The sequence below is a fragment of the Neovison vison genome, chromosome 6 (genome assembly GCF_020171115.1).
Source record: "Neovison vison isolate M4711 chromosome 6, ASM_NN_V1, whole genome shotgun sequence".
NCBI lineage: Eukaryota > Metazoa > Chordata > Mammalia > Carnivora > Mustelidae > Neogale > Neogale vison.
In genome coordinates this window covers 170,163,884-170,180,852 of record NC_058096.1, presented here as the reverse complement: position 1 = coordinate 170,180,852, position 16,969 = coordinate 170,163,884, and the positions used below count along the sequence as shown (strand labels likewise).

The 16,969-nt window shown below is 46.5% G+C and overlaps 1 protein-coding gene across 6 annotated transcripts in view; it reads right to left on the bottom strand.

The window, feature by feature from the left end:
* TMEM40 (transmembrane protein 40) overlaps nt 1-15,757 on the bottom strand; it is a 33,665-nt gene extending 17,908 nt beyond the window's left edge. For 5 of the 6 annotated variants that reach the window (XM_044252959.1, XM_044252962.1, XM_044252961.1 and 2 more), the window contains exon 1: nt 14,919-14,980. The gene's annotated coding sequence lies outside the window, so the exon portion shown is untranslated. Of the gene's footprint in view, nt 1-14,918; nt 14,981-15,708 lie in introns of those variants that run through there. The other variant, XM_044252960.1, reaches the window with a different exon arrangement.
* Nucleotides 15,758-16,969: the final 1,212 nt, after the last annotated feature.

Here is a 16,969-nt window from a genome sequence, read left to right as displayed (position 1 = left end):
AGAGCTAACCAACATGCTCCCTGGCCTCAAACACACATAGCCTTCCCTCATTATCAACAACCTTCACCAGAGTATTTTTTTAGGTGATATTTATATTGAGATTATATTGATTTGAAGTGTACTTAAATGTAAAGATACGGAAATTTTTATGATGAAATTATATGACATCTGGGACTTTCTTCAACATGATCTTGTTGAGGAGTCCAAGGACATAGGTGGGGAGCCAAATAAGCACACAAGAGCCTGAGATGGTAGTTATTGGAGCTATATCAAAATATAAATAGTAGTTACCTCTGGGTGGTGGTCCAAATTTTCAACAGTATTGTTTTTGTTATAATAAAATCACCAATAGGGACACATGCCTGGGTGGCTCAGTCTGTTGAGCATCTGGCTCTTGATTTTGGCTTGGATCATGGTCTCAGGGTCATGGGATTGAACCCTGCTTTGGGTTCCAAACTCAATGTGGAGTCACCTTAAGATTCTCTCTCTCAGGGCGCCTGGGTGGCTCAGTGGGTTAAGCCGCTGCCTTCGGCTCAGGTCATGATCTCAGGGTCCTGGGATCGAGTCCCGCATCGGGCTCTGTGCTCAGCAGGGAGCCTGCTTCCTCCTCTCTCTCCCTCTCTGCCTGCTTGTGATCTCTCTCTGTCAAATGAATAAATAAAATCTTTAAAAAAAAAAATTAAAAAAAAAAAAGATTCTCTCTCTCCCTCTCCCTCTGTCCCTTCCTTCATCAGGCACTGGTTCTCTCAATCTCTCTCAAATAAATAAATAAAATATAAAATAAATTTTTAAAATATAAAATCACCAATAACTTTTCCTTATGTACTTAAAAATGTAATATGCCCATATCTTGTCTCAGTGCAGTCCTTCGTGGTTTTACAAAGGGCTTATCTGAGGCTGTCACAAACCAGTCAGGTAGGAATTGGGATTCATGGCTCCTCACGTTTGAACTATAGTTTCTAGACAACAAAACTTCCCCAAAGATTGTCTCATTTGACTCTTACAATAACGCTGCAAGTACGTTTTATTATCCCTATTTTATAGAGGCACTCCAGAACCCACATTCTGTTTTATACACCCCAAAACGCTGGTCTAGGGGCACAGAATTGGAGTCTGTCCCTGCCAGCATGCCTGTCAGGATTGTGGATGCAAGCAGTGAACCTAACTGCAGAAAGCAGGCACTTGAAGTGACGATCAAACTTTGGGAAGCTGTCCCTCAGGACACCACACTCTGTACTTTCCTGAAATTCTGAGTGGAAGCTAGAGGCAACTGGAGGTCAGCCTTCCAGTGAGGCCACAAGAAGGCCATAATGGTGACTCTGGAAGATCCAAATGTCTAACTTCAGTCAGCTAGTGCTCTCCCCTGGGGAAAACACATGGAGTGGGGCTCCCTTAAAAAGCCATTATTTTTGCTGGGCACTTGGCCAGCCAACTAGAGACTATGGCTGCTAGCATCCCCTGAAGCTAAGTGTGGCCATTTGACTGCATTTCTGCTTATGGAATGTGGGTGGATAAGATATGTGTCATGGTGTGCCCAGAATGTTTAATGGCTCTCCAGGAAGAAAAAAGTACACACACACACACACACACACACACACACACAGGTTATAAATTTTGTTGATGTAAAAAACATATAGCATACAGTTCACAAATAATAAAATATATAGCACTCTTTACTACAAATTCAACACACCTATAACTTCAGAGTGCTTTGGAATTTCTTGCAAAACCCCACTATCAGTTTTTACCAACAACAGGGTCACAAAATTTGATATATTTTTGAATACTACCAGTTTCAGCAAAAAACTTGCCGACATCAGTGATGAACAGGAGTATTTCCAGTGTGAATGTTAGCTGCTGTTTTCTTTCACATTAATGAATAAGAAAAAAAAGTGAATCAACTAAGACATTTCTTGTCATGGTTTGACAGTGATATGAGCAACGCTGAATTGAATCAGTTTTCAAATTCTGAAAGAATATTTTCTCTATTTTGGGGCGCCTGGGTGGCTCAGTGGGTTAGGCCGCTGCCTTCGGCTCAGGTCATGATCTCAGGGTCCTGGGATCGAGTCCCGCATCGGGCTCTCTGCTCAGCAGGGAGCCTGCTTCCCTCTCTCTCTGCCTGCCTCTCTGTCTACTTGTGATCTCTCTCTCTGTCAAATAAATAAATAAATATTAAAAAAAAAAAAAAGAATATTTTCTCTATTTTTAGGCTACTCACAATGTAATGGCTATAGGTGCAATGTGGTTTTTAGGTTCAATCTGCATTATTAGTGTTTTCTTGGTCACTTTCTAAAATGCAGGCAGTCCACAAAAAACCATTGAGCTCTGATTTGCAGAGTTTACTGATCCCTATGGTGTAAACACTCCCACATGGCTAATTTCAAACTACCTGTGGTCATGGAGTGTGAAGCTGGGAAGGGCTGCCATAGAACACACCATACAATGTTTCCACCATACTGATAAAACAGGTATGAAAATCTCAAGTGCCTAGGTAATAGTAGAAGGTAGTAAAATAAATCAGGAAATGATACCCTTTGAGTACTTATTAACTTTGTTTATTAATAGAATTTATTTAATTGTACATTTTTATAATTAAATAATGGTTGGGTTTAACAATCGGCTGCCAAAATTCCTAAAGATTTAATGATTCAGTGATCTGCTTTCACAGGCAATACAGCCCAGTGTCAGCCCTGGACATATCTGCTTGCCTTCTACTTCCTCTTTCCTGCTTTTGTGTATGCTGGAGCGGCAGACTCACAGACTCGAAGACTCAGGGGTGGGGGGATGGGGGTTGTGAACTACCTCAATCATGCAAAAACAAGTCAATACCCCAGGGAATTCCTAAGCAAGAAGTCAAAAGGAAATCTAAGTCTTGCCAGACCTCACGCACAAAGCTGCCTGGCTACCTGAACCTGCTTCTGATCAGCTATGTGCTCAGGAAATAAGCTTCTCTTTTATTTGAGCCCCGTGATTTGGTCTATTTGTTACAGCAGCATAGCTGAGTTGCACAGGCTTCATTTTAAAGCCTCCCCTGGGGGCACCTGAGTTGCTCAGTGGGTTAAGCCTCTGCCTTCCGCTCAGGTCATGATCTCAGGGTCCTGGGATTGAGCCCCACATCCCCGCATCCCCGCATCATCCCCGCATCCCCGCATCCCCAGGAAGCCTGCTTCCCACCCCGACTCTGCTTACGTGTGATCTCTGCCTGTCAAATAAATAAATAAAATCTTAAAGCCTCCCCTATTTCTTCTCCCAGCTCTGAGTCCAAGTCCTCAACTGGGAAAAGGGATAGCTTCACTACTCTCTGATTAGTTTCGATTAGGGTTCTCAACCTCAACACTCCTGACATGTGGGCCTGAGGATTCTTTGCATTGTAAGATGTCAAGCCTCCCACTAGATGACAGTACCATCCCCCAACCAGTTGTGATGACCAAAAATGTCTCCAGACATTTCACCCGTGGGGGTGAAAATCACTCCCACTCACTGAGAAGCACTGGTCTAGAGAATCTACTCTTTTTAAAAATTTTAATTGTATTAAAAGTTTTTATTGTGGTGTAATTGCCATATAGGATTATATTTGTTTCAGGTGTGCAACGTAATGATTCAATATTTCTATACATTGTGAATGATCACCATAGTAAGTCTAGTTCCCACCTCTTCCCATACATAGTTACAAATTCTTTTTCTTATGATGAGAACTTTTGAGATCTACTCTTTTAGCAACTTCCAAATATGCAATACATTATTATTATTATTATTATTAAAGATTTATTTAGAGAGGGAGAGTACGTGCATGTGTGCGTGCATGAGCAGGGGAAGGGGCAGAGGCAGAGAGAAAGAATTGCCAGCAGATTCCACGCTGAGCATGGAGCCTTCTGCAGGGCTCAATCCCATGACCCTGAGATCATGACCCCAGCCCAAATCACGAGCTGGATGTTTAACCAACTAAGCCACCCAGGCACCCCCTTCAGTACATATTAGTAACTATACTCACCATGTTGTACATTAATCCCCATGACTTATTTCTTTTATTGATGGAAGTTTGTACCTTCTGACTGCCCATATTAGCCACCCCTCACTGCCACCTCTGGCAACCACCAATCTGTTCTCTGTTTATCTATGAGTTTGGGATTTTTGTATGTTTGTTTTTGGTACAGAGGCTACTCTCAATCCATGAAGACCTTGGCAAGGCAGTATCCTTCCCTGTGCCTCAGAGGTGGACCAATTGGGCTTGGATCCTATCTAATGCTCTTGGTCATGGGATCTTGAGCAATTATTAACCTCTTACTGTCTCAGTTCCCTCAGCTGTAACATGGGACAATAGTAGTGCTTATCTCATAGTGTCATTGTGAAATGGCATGAATTAAAACATGTAAAGTGCTTACAACAGGGCCTGGTATACAGCAGGTATGGAATAAATGCCAGATGAGATGATTTCAGGTCTCCAGACCTAAGCCATTTTTTCTTATTATCAAAATTATATCTGACCTTTCAGGCACAGCTCAAATGCCACCTCCTCCTTCATGAAACTTTGTGCTATTTGCCTAACTAGTGCCACCCTTCTTACCCCACTCCCTTAATCCTCCTTCCCCCAGCATCCCTGTCCTTTCTTGCTAACAAAACTGCAGTTTTGCTCATTATTACAGCAGGAGTAGCATCAAGACAGTATGTATGTCACGGCAAGAGCATGAGCTTTGGGATCAGACTGACCAGGGTTCAACCATATTCACAGGATGACCTTGGGCAGAACGGTCCCCTTTTCTTGGCTCTAGTTACCTCAGTTGTGAACTGGTGATGGTAGTACCTTAGGGAAGAAGGATGGCAGTGCTCAGTGAATGTGAGGTTCCTCTTCTACAGACCTCCTATTACCCTCAGATATTCGGTGTCTAGCCCCAACCCTGCCCATGCTCTGTCAAAATTATTTCTGACCTTCCAAGCACAGCTAAAACATCTCCTCCTTTAGAAAGCCCTATGCTAGTTACCTAACCAGTCCTCATCCTTCCTACCCCACACCTTTAATCCTCCCTGCTCTCATCAGTCCTACCCTTCTTTCTTACTAATGAAACTACAATTTTGTTATTCCAGTCCCAGTTAGATACTAGTTTTGTCATCCTTCCTTGTAGCTGAAGTTGGCTAGGATTCTGAGAAGGGTTTTTCTTCTCCTGAGAAAAGAAGCCAACAGTGCTGGTGGTGTGTCTTGCCTCTCCTTCCTTACTTGGACATAAATGTGATGGCAAGAGCACCCAGTGACCACCTTGTGACCATGAGGAAAAACCAAAACAAATGTGGAGACATTGTTGAGTCACTGAGTCCTTGCCAACAACTGCCTGTTTTCTTGTTATTTGAGAAAAAATGAAACTTCATAGTCCAGATTTTTGATACACACTTCCCTCTCCTATATTACATCTGTTAATTGAGCATCTACTGTGTGCTAAAACGGGAATACATGATAAACAAGTTGCATCCCTGTCCTCAAGGAATTTCATGGTAGACTAGGGAGCTGCTGGAGCCCAGGGGCCAAGTCAGACCAGGGTTAGTCAGGGAAAGTTCCTGAAGGAGAGAGTGCTGGGGTGAGTTCAGAAAGGCCAGAGGGGACCATGTACAAAGGCATAGTGGCAAAGGGCCTTGTCCCACAAGGGAAATAGTTGCAGAAGGCAACTCTAAAGAAGAAAGAGATTAGGGGGAGGCCCAGAGGGAACCCCTAGCTGGTCCCCAGGCATATCACTCTCCTGAGCCTCATCAGTTCTGCCTTGTGCCAGACTCTTCTTCCTCAGGGTAGGGCACCTTGTTGTACAACTCCAGGGCCACTGTTCTTAGTCACACACAAATCTCTGCTCAGGACTCAGCAGGGTGTGTCTCCTCCACTAGAGCCTGAACCCATCAGGGAAGAGACTGAAACTGATTCATTTCTGTGTCACCTGAAGCCTGCACCAGGCCTGGCAAAAAACAAAAATGATGAGATGATGATAATAATGATGATGATGGTGATGACAATGACAACCAAGTACTTCCCATCTTGCAGGCAACCCTCTAAGCATGTTACAGGTGTCATCTCACGTATTTCTCACAACTCTGTGATGGCTCACTGTGGTTGTGCCCACTTTCTAGATGGTACAGGGAGAACAAGAAACTATCCTGGGGCCAGAGCCAGTAAGCAGCTGAGCAAAGGGAGTTGCTTAGTCTGTGTTGGGAGATGGGAAGGAGTGAAGCTGTCACCTCTCCTCAGGCCCCTGTTATTAGTACCAGGAATGAAGCCACTAAGTCATGGGGGTGCTATGCAAATGATGCTGACTTGGCTCTAGTCAGTCATCCTGGAGCCCGGAGCAGTATCCTCATGGCCCGGGAACTGCCTCAGGCATTTGCTCAGCTCATCTGTCAGAAGCAAGGGAAATGGAATTATCATGGAGGTAGGACCTGGGGAAGCCCCATTTCTCCTTTTAATGTCCTTGCCCCATCCCTCCCCCTCCACCTTTCTATTATGAGAAAGGAGAAATGGAGTTTTGAAAAAATTAAAGTTCAAGGATCGGGGTGCGGCGCAATGCTTAACTCAAAAGGGCAGACCTAATGGTGGAGCATCAGGCATTGGCCGATGGATTTCTGGGATGGGCTTCCAAAGCTCAAGGGCACAGTGTGTGCACTCTGAAGCAAGATGAACCACGAGGTGTTAAGACAGGAGAAGTGAAGCAAGCAAAAGGAGGAGAGAGAACATGGCATGTTCCCCAAGATCTTATTTCATGAATGTAAGTCTTCTTTTATGCAGAAGAAACTGAGGTTCAGATAGACAAGTGACTTGTTCAAGGTCTCCTAGCTGATGTGTGGACTCGAATCCAACCCCTGCCCCCAGCAGAGAAGCCCCTTTCCCTCTATTAGGATTCCCTAAATCCCTCTGATTTAGAGGCCCCTAAAATCCCCTCTCACAGGTGCTCCCCACCACCATCCAAATCCGAGGCTGGTACTACAAGGAAACAGAATGCCTGACTTTCTAGCATATTTTTCCCAAAGGCCCAGCCCTGCTGAGTCACTGGTGGGGCCAGGGCCTCTATACCCACAGGTCTTGCTAAACTGGATTTCCCCTTCAGTTCAGCCCACATTTCCTAAGCTCCTCTGTCAAAAGGGCCTGGGCCCAGAGTGGGAGGGACACTAGGGGACACCCAGCCATCACAGACTCACAGTGCTTTCCCAGCCCAGATCCTCATGTGAACCAGGAGGGAGGCAGAGAGGGGATTCTTGTCCTATTTTATAAACAGGGAAACTGAGACCCAGAAATAGAGAAGAACTTGCACAAGGTCTCAAGGCAGCTCAGGGGCAAGGCTGACTCCAGAGCCCTGACTCTTGATTTAGGAGCTGCTTACCCTCCCCTGTTGCCCCACTTTGGAGGAGGGGACTGAGGTGGATTTCAACAGGTGGCAAAAAGCAGAATGGGATAAAGGTTTACTAGAGGAAGTGGGTGGCAGGCAGTTGAAGGGGTAGGAAGCCTGTGAGGTTGGGGAAAATCATCCTGGACTTGAATGTCAGGTGAATGGCCCTTTCCCTGTAGGTAGACTGTAGCCTTGTGCCTCTGAACCACAAAAACAGGCCCAGGGCAGTAAAGGGATTAAGGGAATTGGAAGCAGAAACAGTAGCTGTGCAGAGAACAGAGCTGACTAAGGGTGGATGCTTGTTTTTGCCTACCTTGGATTAAAGCCCCTTCTTCTGGAGGTTATACCAAAGTCCTCCAGAATATCCTTTGGCTTCCCAAGCCACCCCAAACAGGCATACACCCTAATTTCAAATGTATCCTGGTTTGGCTGACACAGCTCCAGGACAAGCAGTCACTGCCCTGGACCCAGGTAAGACCATCAGCCTGTCCCTTTTGGGAATGTGACTTGTGACACAACACAAATTTAGTCTCTCACAGTTCTGTAGGTGAGAAGTCTAACTCAGGTATCCCTGGGGTCAGCAGGACCGCATTCCTTTCTGGAGCCTCTAGCGGAAAATCCGTTTCCTTACTCTTGTTCCTTGCTCCTGCTGTTTCTCCAACACCTGTACTGACTGAGCCAGTCAGGTGCCCCTTTCCTCTTCCACTTTTAAGGACCCTTGTGTCACTGTGACATTGAGCCACCCAGGTCATTCAGGATCAACTCCCTGTGTTAAGGTCAGCCAATGAGCAACATTACTTCCATCTGCAATGTGAATTCTCCTTTGCCATGTAAGCTTACTTAGTCCATTTCCAGAGATTAGGATACAGACGTCTTTGGGGGCCATTATTCAGGCTGCCATAGTCTCTAACCCCAGTGTCTGCCACACCCTGGAACCCTGCAGAGGCTGAACATCTTTCTTTCTTTCTTCTTTTTTTTTTTTTTAAGATTTTATTTATTTATTTGACAGACAGAGATAACAAGTAAGCAGAGAGGCAGGGAGAGAGAGAGGAGGAAGCAGGCTCCCCGCTGAGCAGAGAGCCCCAGGACCCTGGGATAATGATCATGATCCCAAGGCAGAGGCTTTAATCCACTGAGCCACCCAGGCGCCCCTGAACAGCTTTCTTAAACCAGTTTCCCTCTCTGACTCCATCATGCTCCTGGGCCCCCAAACTCCAAAGATAGGAAGGATGCCCTGGCTCCTTTCTCCTCAGCCAGCCAAAGCCCAAGCTTGTCTCATTTTTCCTTCAAGAGGCCTGGCCTTTCTTTTCCCACTGCCTCCTTCCCAAGAGAGCTAATAAGGGAACTGAGGGCTCTGAAGTTGGTTGTTACTGTGCTCTTATCCCTGCCCCTTAGATGCCTGGTTCCTCTCAGCCTCAGTTGCCCATCTATAAAGTGGGATATTAATATATGTCCCTGAGAGTGTTGTGGGGATTAAATGATATCGTGACTATAACAAGCCCAGAATAATGGCACTTAATAAATGAGAATATCCCCTCTCCTTGCCCATGTTCAATGTCTCCCCAATTTGGCTAATAATCCAATTTCCTTAGGAGCACTGTTGACAGGGCAGATTTCCAGCTCTCTCTCCTTTGGAGGTTTCCACTCAGGGAGCTGCTGTTAGGAGCAAAGTTATGGTTAGTTTGTGGCTCAAGGAAGTTTGCATTGTTGATAAAACCACCACATGCTAGGCAGAGCGTGGTCCACTTAGACTACCAGAACCTCTCCCTGCCTGCCTCTGGCCTCGCCCCTCCAAACACATTGTTGGATTGCCTTAGGCTTCAGTTACCCCATATGTAGAAGCTGGGCTGCCTTCTGTAAGGTTCTTTCAGCTTTGGCATTCTAGCGCTCTCCTCCAGTTAATGTCTACCTGATTCATCCAGTTAGCAAAGAACTTTGGGACTCGGTTGATATGACCTGCAGGAAGGCTCAGGACAGCATGTTCTAACAGTAAGATGCATCTAGTTTCTTGTGGGGAACAGCAAGCCATTGAAATGCCCCAAGATTTTGTGTTCAAAGATGTTTGTGTGACACTGCTTTCCATAGCCCCCACCTTGGAGTTCTAAAATGTGCAATTGCATATTAAATCCTCTGAAAAGTCCTGCAGAAGAGAAAGCTCTTTTACCCTATTCCTATGCTTCCCTAAAGCATGCAAGAGCATAGCTCTTTTCCCCCAGAATATGGTTCAGTGTATTTTGGAGCAGCTTTGGGAAATGTCACAGACTTCATTCCCTGACATTTTCCAGGTCAGCCTTTTTCCATCTTGGAGTCCAGGCCTGGGCACTATTGCTGCACATTTTGGACAGTGCCAATGCCCAGGTCCGGAGCTGTTCTATCCCGCCATCAGGACAGTTAGGGAGGGGAATGAATCAGAAACAGACCCTTGGAAGCCAGAGGCCTGAAACCGAAATGGTCTTATCATCAGCTTTTGGGATCCCAAGGTGTGGCTCATAAATCCTCTCAGCACCACCACTGCAGGTACAGAGGTGAGGGAGGAAACTGACTCAACCGTCATAAGACCAAGAGCCTTGTCCTGGCGGTGCCTCCAACCCACCCTGGGCCCTTGGGCATATCACTTCCACCCTCTGGGTTTTTATTCTCATTTGCAAGACAGATAATAACATCACTCTTGTTATTCACATTTTGGAGTACAAATGGGGTTGTGGATAGGAAAGTACGTGGTAAAATTATCAGGTCTTTTGCTGGGACATTATACTGAGAGGTATTTTGATTAAGTCACTGAGGCAATGGGGTCTGACAGAGCCCATTCAAGTCGTGCTTTATCACTTTGCTTCCCAGATCTGTAGTAAATCTTTGGGTAAATCACTTTACCTCTGTAAGCCTCAGTTTCTTTGCCTGTAAAACGGGGATTAGTGTCCTTGTTTGCAGGGTTGCTGTGAGGATTGAAGTTAAAAAGACTTTACTTCTGAGCTCCCTAGGAAGAGGAATCATGTTTTTCTTGCTCTCTATTACATTCTAGTCCCTGGCATAGACAAAGTGCTTCATAAAAAGAAGTGGAAGAGTACTGAATTTAAGAGCTTCGAGAAATGCCAGTCTACAAAGTTTCTTTAGGATCTCCTTCTTTCCTTTATACTACTTGTTCATACACCTTCTTCTTTAACACTTTCCCCCTTCCTGTCCCAGGCTCACCTCACCCCCACCCCACCCCCAGCTTCCCAGGTTTGGTGGTCTCTTCCTTTCTTCAAGCTACAATTCCACAGAGTTGTAGCCAGGACACCAAAGCCAAGCCCCAGAAAGGGAAAGGGACTTGCCCAAGGTCACACAGCAAGGCATCTAGATATGAACTCAAATCTGAGTCTGAAGTCAAGCATGAGGGGAACCTCACAGACAGAAAGAAGGGAGATGCTTCAGTTTCCACCTCCTCCACCATCCTGTCTCAAGTCTGTCCAGGCAGTTTAATGATGGGATAACAACCCAAACTGCCCCCAGCCAGTGGACCACGAGCCAGATGGACCAGTTATGAATCTACATGACCTTTTGGCCACAGCACACCCAGCAAAGCAGCCAGGGCCTAAGGTTGCCTCTGAGCAGCGCACCTAGGCCGAACCTAGAAAGTTAAAAAGGAACAAAGTTGGGAGGCCTAGGTGGCTCAGTTGATTAAGTGTCTGCCTTTGGCTCAGGTCATGATCCCAGAGTCCTGGGATCGAGTCCAACATTGGGCTCCTTGCTCAGTGGGAAGCCTGCTTCTCCTCTGTCTGCCACTCCCCTGCTTGTGCTTTCTCTCTCTCTGACAAATAAATAAAATCTTTTTTTAAAAAAATAAATAAAATAGAAAAATAAAAAGGGACAAAATCAAGTTGTGCAGAAAGAGAATGGGTGAACCCAGCTTGGAGGCTGTTCATACAGAAAGACCTAGGAGTTTTCAAAGACCCTCTGAAAGGTAAGTAAATGTTAGGATAAGCATCTAACTTGGTGTCCAGCAGACAGTAGGTGCATAACCATTGTTTGTTAAAGTGTAATATAAGCCAACAAAGTGATAGAGCTACAGAGCAAAGCTAACACACCCTTAGGTCATATTAACAGAAAGACAGACACTCCAGTGAAGAAGGTGACCCATATCTCACCATCTCCCATCCTATGTTCAATCCTGGGTTCTGAACAGAATAGGGTCTAGACAAACAGATAATCCAGGGGACGTTTGGGGTATTAAGATCAAAGCCAAGAGAAGTGGCTGGAGGAACAGGAGCCTAGGGATAAGCACTGCGTGGACAGACTTGGTCACTGTCCCCCAGTATCTGCAGGGGTTCCTGCAGGACAGAGGGACCACATGGGGCTGTGAGCTCCAGAGGCCAGGACCTGGGATGTCACTAGGGCAGATGCCAGCTCAATATAGAAGAACAATTTTCTAAAATTCTTTAGAGAACTGCTTTGGTTGGTCATGGGCACCCTGCCATGAAGGGTGGCAGAGGTTGGCCTAGATGTCCTTAGCTCAGAACCTACCAGTCTCTCAAATTATAACCTCCAAAGTACAGGAGGGACATATTAGTCCACCTATTTCTACTAAACTTTTAACTAAAAATAGCTAACAGTATATAGTTCAACCCTGATGTGCACCCTTGGCTATATGTCAGATACTGAATGTCATGCCTACTAAGTAGGCATCCCAAGCCCAATGGGAAGCCCCACAATAGGTCTGCTGTGACCCTGTCTTTCATTTCTCTAGATTCACCCTATTACCATATATTGTGATACACTGGTGCCAGGTTGGGTGGATTTGAGGCTCAAACAATGCATTTTAACCGAATCAACTTCTACAGAGTAGAAAAATGGCTTCAAAGAGTTCCTATAAAGAAACCACAGATGGAGAGAACTCTAATCCAGAAAGTGTAAGCAATCAGCAGGAAAAGTGCAGCACAGACTGCTAGCTGCTCCTCGCTCAAGGCCTTTATCAGCCACCTTACCATGTTGAAAACAACGAGTGAAATCTCACACACGTGGAGAGGTAATTTCAGTAAGCAATACACATGTGAATGTCCACGGCAGCTTTATTCATAATAGCCACAAAGTAGAAACAACCCAAGTGTCCATTAACTGATGAATGGATTAAAAAAATGTGATACAATTGTATAACACCATTCAGTCAGAAAGAGGGATGAAGTCCTGATGACATGCCACAGCATGGATAACAATACAATGTGTATTGCTTAATGAAATTCCTATAGGAAAACTACTCAGAATGTGGACTTTCATCCACTATTTTCATGATTAAATTCACACTGAGTATATATTGGGCCTTTAGACATTAGCTAATCATCACAGTCCTTGTATATCATTTCCAAATCTTAAATATGTATCTGTTGGGGGTGCCTAAAGTTTTTTTCTTGGGAAGGCTGTGCAATCTAGAAGTGTGACTGGGGCGCCTGGGTGGCTCATTCAGTTGGGCATCGGACTTTTGATTTTGGCTCAGGTGGTGATCTCAGGGTAGTGGGATTGAGCCCTGCTTCAGGCTCTGTGCTGGGTGTGGAGTCTGCTTGGAATTCTGTCTCTCCCTTTCCCTCTGTCCCTGCCCATATTCCGTCCCCCACCCCCGAAAAAAAAGAGGAAAAAAAAAAAAAAGCATGGCAACCACTGCTTCAGATCCTTGGACATAGCTAAACACTAGGGGATGTTGCTCTCTGGTTGGGTTTCAAGGTTGAATCAGATTTGTTTCAGATTTAGGAACTAAGAAAAACTAGGGGGGAGTGAGCCCCCTTGTAAAAATTGTTGAGCCCCTCCCCCACAACATTTGAAGATTAATGGGAAGAAACCGAAACCTCTTAAAAGGTTTTCCCGAGCTCTGACTCTCGAAGGTGGGTGCCTATTTAAACAGCCAGAGCCACTCCAGCCTCCCTTCTTATTCTGTCACCAAAGTTTCTCTCTTTTTCATCTTTTTCTCTTGTCTCTCTCTCCCCCTCTCCCTACAACATAGATGCAATTTGGCAACAGTGAAAACCAGAAAGGAGGCATCCAGTTCTAGAGAAGGAGCTTGCTGGGTCTTGAATGTCAATAGACCTGGATTGAGTTCCCACCACTACCCTCCACTAAATGGGATCACTGCACACCACATTTATTCTCAGAGCCTCAGAGCCCTTCCCTGGAAAAACAAGCATGCCTACTACTCAACAATACAAGGACAACCTAATTTGAAAATCAAAAGATTGAACAGACATTTCTCTAAAGAAATGGTCAGTAGTACCTAAAATAATGCTTGACATCTCTTTATTAAGAGAAACACAAATCAAAAGCACAATGAGAGAGGTGTCTGGTTGGCTCATTCAGAGGAGCATATGACTTGATGTCAGGGTCATGAGTTTGAGCCCTATGTTGAGCACAGATATTACCTAAATAACTAAAACTTTAAAAAGACACAAAACAAAACCATAACGAGATACTGCTTCATACCCTCTAGGATGGCTACGATAAGAAATCCAGATAATAACCAGTGCTAACAAGGATGTGGAAAATTGGGAGACTTCATGTATAGTTGGTGGGATTGCAGAATGGTACAGCCCCTTTGGGAAAGCTTAGTGACTTCTCTAAATGTCAAACATAAATTCACCATATGACCCCGCAAGTCCACTCCTAGGTATACATCCAACAGAACTGAAGACCTATTTCCACACAAAAACTCCTCTCACATGAATGTCCATGCAGCTTTATTCATAATAGCCACAAAGTAGAAACAACCCAAGTGTCCATTCACTGATAAACGGATAAATAAAATGTGATACAATCATACAACACCACTTGGCCAGAAAGAGGGATGAAGTCCTGATGACATGCCACCGCATGGATAAACCTTGAAAACATGATGCTATGTGGAAAAAAATAAAATAAAATAAAATAAAGCCAGTCAGAAAGGAGCACCTGTTAAATGATACCATTTATATAAAATATCCAGAATAAGCAAATCCACAGAGATAATCCACAAAGTAGATTAGAGGTTGTCAGGGGAAGGAGGAAATGTGGGGTGACTGCTAAAGGGTCCGGGGTTTATTTGGGGGTGATAAAAATTCTAAATTCTAAATTAGATAGTGGTGATGGGTGCATGACACTGAATATACTAAAAAAACACTGACTGGTACACTTGAATAGTGTGAATTTGATGGTATGTGAATGATATCTCGGTAAAGATGTTATGGAACGAAAAAAAGAATGAGGATGACCCCCCCCCACTCCCCCAGGTCCAGCACGCACGCCCCCACCCCCACCCCCGGGACCCCGCGGCGGAGCCGGAGCGGGAGGGAGAGCAGAGAGCGCTCTAGGAGAGTGGCCTGAGGGGATTTCACAGCACAGGTTTAGAGGCGTTTTAGAGGGCTGCACTAGCCCCAGTTTCACGGGTGTCAGAGACAGGAGAGGGCCCATAACTTACAGGTCCGCTTGGTTTGGACCCCGGACAGAACACCGCATCCTTCCCTCACCACAACGCCCCCTAACACACTCCTGACTCAACTTTTCTGGCAGTTTCTAAACAAAGCAGCATGAAATAATAAGCACAGGACTCTCATCTTTTGTCCCCCTTACCAAAGATTGGCTGAAGGCCTGAAGGCCACCTCTGAGGAGACGGGTTGGGACGCTCCCTACCAGCCGAGAGGCTCCCGCGACGGGTGGCTGCGTTAGGGCAGGCGGGACTGAGGGGGCGGGACTAAGGGGGCGGGACTGGGGGCGGGGCTCCCTCCCAGGCCCCTCAGCCTGGGTGAGCCTCTGACAGGCAGCAGGGCTCCCTTCCCCCACGGCCCGGCTCTGCAAGTTCAGCGTTTTCTCCCCAGCGGTGCCATTGAGCCCAAGGCAGAGGAGACGACTGGCCTCCTCATCTTCTCGAGTCTATCAGGCCCAGCCCAGACGGCCCAGGGCGCCTTCGGAGGGGATGTCCGGAGGGCAGCTGCCTTCACGTGCTAGTCAAAGCACAGAAACTGGGATGTTTTGGAGGGAAACACCTTCGTCCTCCCAAGTGTTTGGTCCCGCAAGGGCAGAGTGGACGCAGCTTTCAGAGATCTAGTTTGGCCCTTCATTTCACAAATGGGGAAACAGGCTCAGAGCCATCAAAGATTTTTCTGAAGGTCCCGCAGCAAGCTGGCGACAGAAACAGGAGTTGGTCACCTGCTGTGACCAGACAAGGGCTGGCCCAATCCTCAAAACAACCCAGGGAAGTGAGTATTTGTCATCTTCCCCTGACACCTCCAGAGCACCCAGCTAGGAAGGTGCAGAGCAAATCCAGGTCCACCTAGGAACCACAAAACATCAGGTCGGTGGAAGAGCCTGTTCTAAAAATTAACCCTTCTCCCCGCCCCTCACCCGGCAGGTGTCCCAGTACCTGTGGTCTGGAGCCCCGTGTTGGCTGCCAGGAAAGCCGTGTGTGGACTGTGCAGATGCCAGACTGGGCAAGGGAAGAGGGCGGCAGGAGAGGCCAGGCCACACCCCCGTGACAGGGAGGGGGCGGGGCATGAGTTGCCCAGGGTCACACTCGTTCACCGGGGTGGCATTCCTTCCTGCTGGTACTATCGGGCCCCAGGCCTTCCTGTCTGATTTGAAATTTCCTCATGACACCCCAGGCACAGCAGATGAGGCAGCTAAATCCCTAGAACCACCCCCTGAGCATGGCCATGACTGCTTAGTCAGGGGGCAGCGATGTGTGGGGTGGTTGCACCTGGCTTGGCTGGGCCAAACTCTCAGCAGGGAGGAGGTGGGGTGTGTCCCAGATCCCACCTCATTGGTGAGACTGACTAAGGACCCAGCCCTGTAGGCCAACCCAGTGCTTTCCCAAGGGGTGAGGTTGGGCATGGAGCAGGACCCAAGGTCCAGTTCTCAGAGGACTGAGGGACTCCTGTGAATGGGACTGGCAGTGCCCTCTCCAGTGAGGAAACTGGGCAAAGGCTAGAATATCCATTGCCTTGTGCAGACAGGAAAACACAGGCCCCAAGGGGGTGAGGGGTGGGGACTAACCTACAGTGAGTCCAAGAATAACTCCAGCTCAGCCTGACTTTGCTTCTTACTCACTTATCAAACAACTTGAAAGCAGAATAGTAAACAAGTCCTATACTGCTTTGGAAAACACCCAGGCAAGCTAGAGACAGGCCATGACAGGCCACATTAGGGCAAGGCCCAGAGAGCTGTGGGTTCCCAGGAGGGCTTCCTGGAAGAGGAGTTATTTGGATCCTAAGCTCAGGCCAAGATCTCAGAGTCATTCTTGACTCTTTGCTCTTTCATACTCTGTATCTGACATATCTGGAAAACCCTGTTGGCCCCCCGTCAATGTATCCCCAAACCAACCTCTTCTCTCCACCTCCATGGCAACCATGCTGGTCTAGCCAACATGATCACTAGTCTGTCTACTCCTACCCTCAGCCCAGTAGCTGTCCTAATCATGGCAATCAGAAGTATCAGGTTAAAACCCAAGTCAGCTCATGTCCCTCCTCCACTCAGCACCATTGCAGGACTCCCACCTCACTCAGGATAAAACTTGAGTTCTTACATAGCCCTCCACTATCTGGGACCCACCTCTTGCTCTCTCTAACCTTAGTTCCAATGACTTCCTCTCTCACTCTGCCCAGCTAGACTGGAACGTGCCCCAAATA